A 13,283-nucleotide genomic window follows, 5' to 3' on the forward strand; every position below is an offset into this window, starting at 1 on the left:
AAAACTGAAAAATATAATGAAATACGGAAGGGTTGTTTTATTAACATCTCATATATTGTTGAATACACTCTACATCTACTTTTTCAATCAAAATTTATCTTAGTACATCTCTACATACTTTCCTATACTACCATCACACCCCAAACTTTCTACATACACCCTCACATTCTTCACATACATTCACATTCTCTCATTGTTCATTACCACACCTCCAAATTTCAAGACTCTCGGTAAACATGTAAATGTTAATTATGAGGTCGACTGCATGATATTCGATTGTTGGTTTATTTTACTGTTAGAGCATAAATCCAAAATTTGTATCTCTCTCTGTTACTCATCTAAAGTCAATCTTACAAAATTTTGACCCAAAAAAAAATGATAGAACATGGGTGAATTTTTTATTCTTTTCAAAATTATAATGGGTTCAATTCTTTTTACTGTACAAAACTTAAAAGAAAGTAGTGCCAACTGCCAAGCTTACCACTTAGAGAAAAAATTGCTTATATTATAATGGATTTTTTTTTTTTTGAGAAATCAAAAATTTGTTTTGTAGTTATAGATTTTGATAATAAAAAAATGTTGTAGTTCTTACAAAATCCATAATGAAGTACGTCGAATTTGTAACATTTTTTTTATTAATAGGGCTTAGGTTTCTATCAATTTGGGGGTTTTTGTCAATTAAGGGTTTTAGGATTTTAGGGTTCTGAGTTTAGACAACCAATTTAGAGTCATGGTTCATATTAGTAAATAATTTGTGTATTCAATTTCTTTTAAATTTTTTGGGGCTAAATAGTCATTTCATGTTAGGATACATGAGTGATTTAATAATATATATTATGTGAGGTGTATTCAACAATATGTGAGGTATTAATAAAAAAAACCAATACAAAAGCGTATTCTTAATCAAACTCAATCTCCTTCTCGATTCTCATATCTTAAACCCTATCCGGGCGAGGAAGATTATTATGGCGGGGTGAAGGATCAAGACTTCCTGCAATTCCTACAATTGAAATCGGAGAACCCATGGTGGTACCGTTAGGGCCGTCATTATTTGATGCGACTCTAAGTTATTGGGCTACTGTTAGATTAATTAGACCAACTATTGTTATTATTATCTATTAGGCTCATTACATATGTAATATCATTAGGCCAATTTACATCTCAAACCCTAGCTATCTTTGGGTGTATTTAAAACTCTTTGATGATATAGAGAGACTAGGAATGAAGATAGGAATTTACTTCGATTTCTTTTCCATTTTCTGCATTTACTTTCTTGTAATTACCCTTTTATCATGTCTGATCCTATCATTATTTCCGGCAAAGCGCATGCCGAGGTCGTCATCAGACTACATTGCACGGTTCATATAAGTTTCAGATTTGTAAAATTAATTTGGAGCAGATCGGACTGTCTACTCTACTGGGTGGGATTGAGTAGGAAAATGGAGGGCTCGGTAAATTATCGAAAGGGCAACTGGCTGAAGCTCACGCCTTCTCCATTAATTAAGAGGTATTGTTGGTTTGCCCCCTTAACTTGTATAGAATTGCCAATTTCCCTCATGAACTTTAATTTTAGCTGATTACCCGCTGAACTTGTATAATTAGTCAATTCCCCCTTAAACTTTACTTTTAACCAATTACCCCCTAAACTTTTATAAATATCTAATTCTCCCATTGGGATTACATTTTAAAAAAAAATTCATTCAATTTTCCCCCATTTTTGCCCTCATACAATTGTCATGTGTTGTTCCTGTGATCAAGATGGATGAAAAATTAGCTATTTATAAAAGTTCAGGGGGTAATCGGTTAAAATTAAAGTTCACATGAGGAATTAGCAGCTCCATACAAGTTTGGGGGCAAATCAACAAATATGCCATCAATTAATGCCATAATTCCTAAAGTTGAGATTTTTTTTTCCTTTTTTAACACACGATATCTACACTAAAGGGGTGGGGGAATGACCAAGCCTCACAATAAGCTAACAATAATATGGTTCAAATTTGCATTTGGCGAGAATCGAACTGAAGACCTCTCACTTACCAATTAAGAAGAATATCACTAGACCGTAGTATTAAGTGACATAAACATGAGAATTTTTATATGACCTTTTTGCGTTTTTATTTTTGTTTTTTAAACATTGTTGGATACTTGGAAGACCTGAAGATATTAGAAAACAAAAATTTTAGGGGTGTGCTATCCACACACCCCATTTTACTTCTCACACACCCCTTGATAATTTATGTCTGTTGATCTTCTTCAATTCATCCGATCCGACGGCCGAAAATTAAGAAGGTGTGTGAGAAGTAAAATGGGATGTGTGGATATCACACCCCAAATTTTATTTGAACCTTATAACATTTCTCTACACCAATTGATTGTCTACACTTGTATTACTTTTATTTAAACTATTAATATCTTTTTAAACTCAAATTTTCTACCTAAATTATCCTCACAAACCCAATTCAATATATAAATTTATCTTTACACCTCTTTAATAAAAACTCAGAATTAGTGTTTTTCAACTCATTCAAGGCGTAAAGAGAGCAACATCTCTCACATATTTGTCTCGTGCTTTATCCTTCTTTTGCTTATTTTGCTTAATCTCATATATGTCTTAATTAATCTTTCATCTACTAATTTTGCTAAATCCCATATGGATGATTAAAAAAATTTAAATCTCATATATGTTTGTGCTATAATTAATATGCTTTGGAAAAGTCGCTGATTTTGTTCCTAAACCTTAAAAAAAATTGAAAACAGACGAAAAATACTTGCATAAATTGCTTCATACTTTAGTTTGAGGATTCAAAACTTCAAAATCATCATCGGTCAAAAAGAGCTTGCTTATCTTTACTAGAGCTTCTTAGGGTTTTAGCTAAGATGAAAGTAAGATAAAGATTACATGATGGTAGGGTTTGATTATTGGGTGTGGGATTTTTGATAACTTTTAGTTTTCTTGAATATTTCATCTTGTACTTGATGGTAGTATGCGATAGGGGTAAAAAAGATAATTTACATTTAAAATTTAAGTTAGATGTAAGTGCTACTAGTCTCACTCCAGTGTCTTATTTCCCCACCCACGTTATAATCCCACCCACCACAAAAAGTTAAAAACTTGAAATGTTATCTTCACACCAACTTTTATTCCTAAAATAACCTTTATATTGAAATTCTTTTTATTTTTATTTATATTGAGTAAAACAAAATCTACAAAAACACGATTCAATTGATCAAGATGCACAATAAGGATCACATCTATACAATACATTTTACACAATTCCCCGCGTCTTCTCTATTATTCAGCATGCCACCCGTCCCGAGAACACCGTGTTCCATTTCATCTACGCCTCCCTCAACCATAGGCATTTGGATTGTGGACAGACAAGCCTCTATCCTAGTTTTCAAGAGTGTTTGCTGGTATTGACAACAAAAACAAACAGATCAAATTAAAATGGCCAAAGGAACTGGGGACTTGATTTTTTGAAGATTTAGAGAGGTGGGTTGTTCTAGAAGATGGGTAATGTTTGTACCATACTTGACCAATCCCAAAACTACTGAGCACTGGTCAACGTTATACCGTCAAGGACCCAAAAGAGTTTCCCTCCAACCAGGAGGCCAATCACAGTACGACACGTGTCGACATCAGAAGCCAATCACAGCGTGACACGTGTCAACATCAGAAGCCAATCACAACACGACACGTGTCAATGTTATAACAAAGCTAGAAACTCTTATATAAAAGGAGATCATTCTCCCACAATATTTCCTAATGTCATTTGTAATAAATCATTCACTAGTACTCACTAAAGGAGAGCTTGAACCTAACTAAAGGAGAGCTTGAACCTATGTACTTGTGTAAACCCTTCACAATTAATGAGAACTCCTCTGCTGCGTAGACGTAGCCAATTTGGGTGAATCACGTACATCTTGTGTTTGCTTCCCTGTCTCTATCCATTTGCATACTTATCCACACTAGTGATCAGAGCAATCTAGCGAATGTCACAAACTTAACACTTTCTGTTGTACCAAAGTCCTCACTGATTTTGTGCATCAACATTTGGCGCCGTCTGTGGGAACGACATTTATTCCCACTATCTTCAGCTTTGTTAAGCTGGTTTCCACCATTCATACACTTTCTTTTGACCAGGCATCCCTTTCCAACATGGGGAGCGAAGGAAGCCATACCACACAGAATGACACCCATCTTGCACCTGGTGCGAAGCAATGAAAGAAGGAACAAAAGAAGTTTACTCTTCAGGCTAAAGTTGATGAGTTGGAGGCTCAGAACAACAAAATAGCGATGAAGAATGAGATCCTCTAAGAGTAGTATGAGAAGGTCTTCGAGATACTTCACGAGGCTAGATATATTAAAACACACGAGCTCATCACCTCTGTGGAAGTCAACCATCAACTGGGTGCCCCTCAACACGAAGGGTCATTTGCCCTCGACATGGGTATTCCTGTTAAGGAGCGAGCTACTCATCGAAATGGCGACCAACATGAGACTTTTCTCAACTCAGCTGATTTGACCCGAAGTAGGAGGAGTGGAGGAAGACACCTCCTTACAGAAGGAGTGGAAGGATCGAAAGCCATTTTTCGCAACTGTTGAGACTTCCTAAAGCAACGTCGAGACAATCCCATCCATGTAAGCTCGAAGATCAATGATCCAAGGGTCTCTAAAAGACTCGGTCCCCTCTCATGTCCCAGGCCGGCTACCAATTTGGGGAAGGGGCAACAATTCCTAGAGAAACACGAAGGTATAGGGGACTTAGAGATGTTCTGATAGACATACCTTGGAAGTCAGTACGGCGAGTCCAGGTAAAAATCACTTGCTCTTGATCAAACCTTCCTACTTCCAAGAGGAGATGGAGATTTACGAAAGAAAGCTCCAGTGGTATATGATTGCACTCAAGACCCTCTTGTTTTACAGCTCCTTAAGGAAGTAAACAAGTTGAAGGCCGAACGATAAGCTGAGATACCTGATTGGAACCAACCTAGGCCTGGCCCTCTTACAAGGAGGATCCTCGACACCCCCTCCAAGCAAAGACAAAGCAGAAGCTTAGCTTGCAACTCTATACTGGAAATGAGGACTCGATTGAACACTTTAACCTCTTTGAGTCCACCATGGCATACTAGATGCACACCGACGAAGAACAATGTCTTATCTTCCCCTCCACCCTCTCTGGCGGAGCTATAAACTGGTATTGTCGTCTTCCACCTGAGACAGTAGACTTATTTGAGGAATTGAAGAAACTGTTTGTTTCTCAACATATTTTCCAGACCGATTGGTTGCACTATGCGGATGACTTGTACACTATTCGCCAGAAGCCAGACGAGTCATTACGTATGTATGTTGGCCGCTTCAGCCATGAGTATTCCTGTTGTGCCAAGGCAGACAACAAGACTGCCCTCAAAGCCTTCACGGCAGGCTTACGTGATTGTTTCTTCAAGTACATGATCAATGCCAACACTTGGAAGACTTACTCTGAGGTGATGGCACAGGCTTACAACCATGCCTCCGCTGAGGCAAGGACATATCAAGGGAAACCCCCCACAGCCACCCCTTATCAGCAAGTAGGAAGTGGAAGCCAGATCCAACCAAATGAGAAAACCTCGACCTTCCAAACGGCAGCGGTGCCTCATCTGCCTTACTTAATACTTCGCCAAGTCATCATACATATCAATCTCAAGGCAAAAAGAAAGATTTCCATCCTCACCAGTCCCATTTTAATAAAAGGAGTAAGGGACACTATCGCGATAACCAAGGGTATCGCCACGATAATGCCCGCCCCTAGGCAGTCAACATAGTGGGCCAAACACGTGTTAGGACATGCCTTACCCTGAGGTATGAGACATACACGCCTTTGAACGCCACATGCGTGGCTATTTACCCCAACATAGCACACCTGATACCGAAGCTGATGCCGAGGCAGTCGGGTTACAAGCCCATGAAGAACACGGGCACGTTTTGCTGCTACCACGAACATAACGGTCATGACGGCGAGAAGTGTATCACCCTTCATGATCATATTGAAGCTTTGGCGCGTGAAGGAAAAATTGATCGATTCCTCATTCACCCTTCAAGGGATAATCGTAACCAACGCCAAGTGAATGTGATATATTCCATAAGCAGTGGCACACCCATATCTGAATCTTCCAATAAGGCCATGAAAAACAGCAAACGAGCTTTAAGGCCTGGCCACCAAGTGTTTCACATGGAAGACATCAGGGGAGGCAAGTATCAAAAGCCTAACTGGGATCCAATATGTTTCTAACCTGAGGAAGAAATATGTATCATCTACCCTTACAACGACCAACTGATCGTGAAGGCTCACATAGCCAACTTTGAAGTAAGACGAATCCTGGTAGACACAGGGGCTTCAGTCAATATCATGTTTGTTAAAGCTTTCAGGGCACTTAATGTAGCTGAACACTTACTCGATTGCTCGATTTCTCCTATGATAAGCTTCTCCGGTGATATCGTGCAACCTATAAGGAGCATACACTTACCTTTCACTATTGGTACAGGCCCTTACACAACTACCATTACCACTAACTTCCTGGTAGTTGATTGCCCAGCGGCATACAATGTCATCTTTGGACGTATATGTATCAATGATCTCAAGGCCATGGTATCCACACATATGTTGTTGATGAAATTTCCAACCCCCTATGGCAATGGTTACATCAGAGGAGATCAACTTAGTGCACGGTCATGTTACAACATTTTGGTCAAGCAACAACACCTGCTTATGCCCAAGGAAACCTTTTCTATACATGACCAAGTCATAAAGACTAGCCCGGACGAAGCCAACTTGGATCTTCACGGTGGCAACAGTCAACCCGACAATCCTCGAGATGACTCTTTCACCCAGCAAGCACAACCCGCTGAAGAGCTGGAGAAGGTTTCTATATTAAAAGATTATCCAGATCGCATAGTGAAGATTAACACCACCTTGTCACCACCCATTTGGTTGCCATTGATCCTTTTTTTTTGCAAGAGAACACTGAGGTCTTCGTTTGGTCATACGAGGACATGCTAGGCATTTCTCCTGATATCATATGTCATCGCTTGAGTATTGACCCCAAGACCAAGCCGGTGAGACAGAAGCAAAGATCCTATGACGCTGAACGATACGAAGCAATGAAGGTAGAAGTTGAAAAACTCAAAGGCATAGGCTTCGTCCGCGAAGTCAATTACTCGACATGGGTAGCAAATGTGGTCCTTGTTAAGAAAAATCCGACCAAAGAAAGTCTCTTGCTCCAAAAGGTTTTGTGGAGAATGTGTGTTGACTACACCGACCTAAACAAAGGATGCTCGAAGGATAGCTTTCCTATTCCTCTCATTGACAGACTTATAGACTCTATGGCAGGGTATGAACTCTTGAGCTTCATGGATGCTTACTCAGGATACAATCAAATCCTCATGAACCCTCCGGACCAAGAAGACACAACTTTCACTACTGACAGGGGACTATATTACTATAAAGTCATGCCCTCCGGCTTAAAGAATGCAGGAACGACTTATCAGAGACTAGTCAATTCAATGTTCGCCGAACAAATTGGGAAAAGCATGGAAGTTTACGTTGATAATATGCTAGTCAATAGCAAACATGCTGACCAACACATCGCTAACCTATCTGAAACTTTCACCATTCTGAAGAGGTATCGAATGAGGTTAAATCCCAACAAATGTGCCTTTAGCGTAGGCTTTAGCAAATTCTTAGGCTTCATGATAAGCCAACGAGACATTGAGACTAATCCCGAGAATATCAAAGCAATCCTCGACATGAAGGAACCGGTAACTTCAAAAGACATCCAGAGCCTTACTGGCAAGGTGGCAGCCTTAACTAGGTTTATCTCTAAGGCCACAGACAGATGTGCTCCTTTCTTCAAAGCACTTAAGGGTAGTAAAAAGTACATTACATGGACTGATGAATGTGTGGAGGCATTTAAGAACCTCAAAGACTACATGAGTAAAGCTCCTATGCTCTCCAAACCTGAGGTTGGTGACACTCTCATTATCTATCTATCGATATCAACTTTAGCAGTAAGTTCCGTTCTCATTTGAAAGGATGGTAATGTCGAACGCCTTGTTTACTACGCTAGCAAGGCCTTACAAGATGTAGAGACACGATACTCCAACATTGAGAAATTGGCTCTAGCATTGGTCATGTCTGCTCGAAAACTTCACCCTTACTTCCAAGCACACTTCATCATCATGCTTACCAATAATCCTATTCGACAGATACTCCAAAGTCCTGACACTTTGGGGTGATTGATAAAATGGGCGATAGCATTGGGTGAGTTTGACATCTCCTACCAACCAAAGCCAGCTGAGAAGGGCCAAGCAGTGGCAGACTTCATCGTCGACTTCACGTATCCTGTTGACATTGTTTCTACAACTAAAGAAGTAGTTTCATTACCCTTGGAAGCTCAGAAAATAGAACCAACAGCCCCAACATGGAGTCTATATGTTGATGGCTCGTCCAACCAACAGGGTTGTGGAACAAGACTAGTCCTTACGACCCTTGACAAAGTGGTGATGGATTATGCTTTTCGTTTCAAATTCAAGGCGTCGAACAATGAGGCCGAATATGAAGCCCTCATAGGAGGCTTATGTTTGGCCAAACACCTTGGGGTTAAACGAATTGATATCTTCAGTGACTCCCAATTGGTGGTTAACCAGGTCACCAACAACTTTGACGCTGAGGATAGCTCTATGGCTATATATCTGGCACAAACACAATTGTTGCTTAAGCACTTTCACTACTAGATCACCCAAATCATCCAACATATATGTCAACATGAGAAACCCCATTCTCACTTGCCTTTGGTACAGAGGCAGTTGTCCCAGTTGAGCTTGGGCAAGCAATGTTCCGAGTCCAGACCTACGTGCAAAGCGAAAATGACAAACAACTTACCCTCAACTTAGATCTAGTCGAGGAACACAGAAACCAGGCTCACTTGAGGAATGTCACTTACAAGCAGCACATCTCCAACTACTATGACTCAAGGGTCAAACCTCGTTCTTTCAAAGTGGGGGACTGGGTATTGAAGAAAAGATTTCTCTACGACAGAGTCCTGAGTGAAGGAACACTTAGTCCAAACTGGGATGGACCGTTTGAAGTTATTGGCATCAGTCGCCCTGGCTCTTACAAGCTTAGAAGCTCTGATGGCAAGACCTTTGGCCATCCATGGAACACTAATCACTTGAAGTACTATTACAAGTAAACTCACATTGTACAAGTGTTAAGCTTCAGCTGTTCGGCATCCTATGTAACGAAGACTATTTGGCATGAATTCAATAAAGAGGTGATTTAGACAACTCGGTCCTAATCCTCTTAAATTCCTAGCAATGAAACACTCGGGTTCAAAGCTTCAACATAAATGCTTCCAACATGAAACAAAGTCTTAGTATATGTCAACAAGACTATACAAATAAACGAACAGCTTCACAGTATATTCGTTCAATCATACATTCCAACACATTTATACATAAGCCAACTATGCTTCGAAAGGGTTCAACATACTTTGTGTCATTCGACACTTGCTACAATGTGCCTCGACACCTTGCCCTTATTCTCACCAACCAGGTGATGAAATGTGAAGAAGGAACTCATCTTCATGCTACCAACCAAGTGATGAAATGTACAACCCGTACTCTCCTTCATGCCACCAACCAGGTGATGAAATGTACAACCCGTACTCTAATATCATTTGGCAACTAGCCACTCATGCCACCAACCAGGTGAAGAAGGAACTCATCTTCATGCCACCAACCAGGTGATGAAATGTACAACTCGTACTCTAATATCATTTGGCAACTTGCCATTCATGCCACCAACTAGGTGAAGAAGGAACTCATCTTCGTGCCACCAACCAGGTGATGAAATGTGATGAAAAGTGATGAATGAACTCACCTTCGTACCACCAACCAAGTGATGAAAGCAACTCACCATTCATTCCACCTACCAGAAGACGAGTGGTACAACTTGTACATGTGAACTCCTAGCATTCACAAATAGTCAAAAACCTTCAAGCTTGACAACTCAACTAGGAGAGCACTTATGCCCAACAAGAGTTATAGTCACCAACAAAGTCTTATTGTAGGCCAACAACAACTTCAGTGCATGGCATACGAAGATCAAGCTATTCAGCCCTCTTACATCTGCTTCAGACATTTCTCCTCTGTAACAATGCAAACACTACAACTCGTAGAAAGCTTCACACACTTTTGATCAAGACAATATGAAGCAAAACCAATTTATGGTGCTAACAAGAGCTTCATCAAAGAAGTTCAACCACAATTCTTAAAATCTTCACACACTCTTGATCAAGACAGTGTGAAGCAAAACCAATTTATGGTGCCAACAAGAGCTTCATCAATGGAGGGCAACCACAATTCTCAAAAGCTTTACACACTCTTGATCAAGACAGTGTAAAGCAAGACAAATTTATAGTGCCAACAAAAGCTTCATCATAGGAGTTTAACCACAATGCTCAAAAGTTTCACACACTCTTGATCAAGACTGTGTGAAGCAAAACCAATTTATGGTGCCAATAAGAGCTTCATCAAAGGAGTTCAACCACAATTCTTAAAAGCTTCACACACTCTTGATCAAGACAGTGTGAAGCAAAACCAATTTATGGTGTCAACAAGAGCTTCATCAATGGAGGGCAACCACAATTATCAAAAGCTTCACACACTCTTGATCAAGACAGTGTGAAGCAAGACCAATTTATGGTGCCAACAAGAGCTTCCTCAAAGAAGTTTAATCACAATTCTCAAAAGCTTCACATATTCTTGATCAAGATAGTGTGAAGTAAAACCAATTTATGGTGCCAACAAAAGCTTCATCAACGAAGGGCAACTACAACTCGTAGAAAGCTTCACACACTTTTGATTAAGACTGTTCGAAGCAAATTCAATCTATATGGTTCATCCAAACCTTCGACTACTACAAGGTGTGGCTTGCATCACAATCTCTTACTCAACAGTATGGAAGCAAAATTTATATATGTTGTCTCTCCCACATTTTCAAATTTCTAGTTTCCAAAAAAAAAAAAAGGAAAATTGGGAAATTCAACGAATTTCTAGTTTTCCCAAAAAAAAAAAAAGGGAAATTTAACAAAGCTTCATCAATGGAAGACAACTACAAATTCTCAAAAGCTTCACAATATCTTGATCAAGATAGTGTGAAGCAAAATCAATTCATGGTACCCAACAAAAGCTTAAACTCTAAAGCTTCACCTACAAAGCTTCAACTCTAAAGCTTCACACACAAAGCTTCAACACAAAAGCTTCACCCAGAAAAGCTTCACCAACAAAAGCTTCACCCACAACAAAAGCTTCACCCACAAAAGCTTCACCCACAAAAGCTTCACCCACCACAAAAGCTTCACCCACAAAAGCTTCACCTACAAAGCTTCAACACAAAAGCTTCACCTACAAAAGCTTCACACTATCTTGATCAAGATAGTGTGAAGCAAAATCAATTCATGGTACCTAACAAAGCTTTAACCTCAAAGCTTCACCTATAAAGCTTAAAATATATATATTTTCAGAAATTCGAAAATTCGAAAATTCAGAAATTCGAAAATTCAAAAATTCGAAAATTCAAAAAAATAAAAAAAATAAAAACGAAAGTTAAAAAAAAAAAAATTGCCTAGGCCTCCTCTTCTTTGGGCCTAACAACTTTCATAACAAATATATATGAATGAGGAGTTTTGGGCTACCACTTAGAAAGGAAAATAGTGAAGTTTTGTTGCTTTGGAAACTTGGCTACTAGCAAGACACCTCATTCGTCAACTCTCTCGACCGGAGACTTGGGGGACTCCTACCATATACTACTGCACCTTGATACTCGGAAGTCTCACGACCACTCAGTGACTTGAATTTTTTCAAGTCTCCAACCGAGAAGTTTTCCTCACTCGGGAAATTAAGGGAGCACTACCTCAACATACATGCTTCACTCACAAAGCTTCAACAAAAGAAAAAAATTCAAAGCACTTAGTGAAGAAGGCTTTGGTGTATTTAACACAATACGTTGAAATGAAGCAAAACTTATTTATTGATATCTCCGATAAGTTACAAATATGTACATATACATGAATAAAAAAAAACAAACAAGAGGGAGCCTTCACAAAGGTTGCTCAGGAAAAGTCTCAGCAATCGGTAGAGCCCCAGAAAGAGAAGGCACCAGAGGGTGATCATTCGGAGCCTCAGTACTGGACAGAACCCCAGAAGGAGGAGGCATCAAAGGTTGATCATTTGGAACTTCATTACGCGGTACAGCCCCAGAAGACGAAGGTAATAAATGCCTTTGGAACAAACCCACAAACCTCTGATGATCAAGTAAAATATGACCATCAGATTCTTGCAGCTGGTCGAGCTTTCTCTTCATGTTTGTAGCATAGTCATGTGCGAGCCTGTGCAACTGTTTATTCTCATGCTTGAGCCCTCTGATCTCATGTTTGAGACTTATCACTTCAACCGCCAATGATTCAACTTGGCGGGTTCGAGCAAATAGGTGTTGGGCCATATTAGACACAAAACCTGCACACTGAACACTGAGAGCCAGAGAATCCTTAACAGCCAACTCATCAGACTGTTTGGAAAGTAGTCTATTATCTTTGGGAGTGAGAAGGTTCCTGGCTACCACCACAACTGTCATATCATTTTTCATCACAGAGTCCCCAACAGTAAGAGGACCAGTAGGGGATAAGAAGGGTGGGCGCCATATGTTGTCTTGAGAAAGCATGGCTGCCTCTTCAACAAAGTTCAAGTCAAAACGACGGTCGGATGGGTCAGACATTCTCAGAAATGATGAAGGAGAAATGAGGTGCAATAAATCTCTAAAGTACAAAAATAAGGGGAAAATTCCTACAAGCAATAACTCTCTTAATGTACTTCTTGCACACAATTGGTGCCCCTATAAAAGAAAAGGCAACAGGGTCGTTCGTTCAAAAATCGAAGAGGCACCACTCTCCGGATTTCGAGAAGAAGATTTTCCTAAGTAAAATATGTCGACAATCCCCACACGCAACATCAGCTCATCGGGTACCACAGATAACTTTGCCAAAGATCTTTGACAAAGTTTAGACACATAAATTTTGAAGGTCCAGCTACCCTACTATTACCCACTAGGGTAAAGGAATAGCACCACTACTTGATAACTGGAAAGTCCCTATGTGTGTCAACCTCTGTGCTCCGTGGCAAGGCAGACTAGCAAAAATGCCCAACCTTTACTCACATTCAAGAAAACACTCCCAATAAGATTGCT

The sequence above is a fragment of the Malus sylvestris genome, chromosome 7 (genome assembly GCF_916048215.2).
Source record: "Malus sylvestris chromosome 7, drMalSylv7.2, whole genome shotgun sequence".
Classification (NCBI taxonomy): Eukaryota; Viridiplantae; Streptophyta; class Magnoliopsida; order Rosales; family Rosaceae; genus Malus; species Malus sylvestris.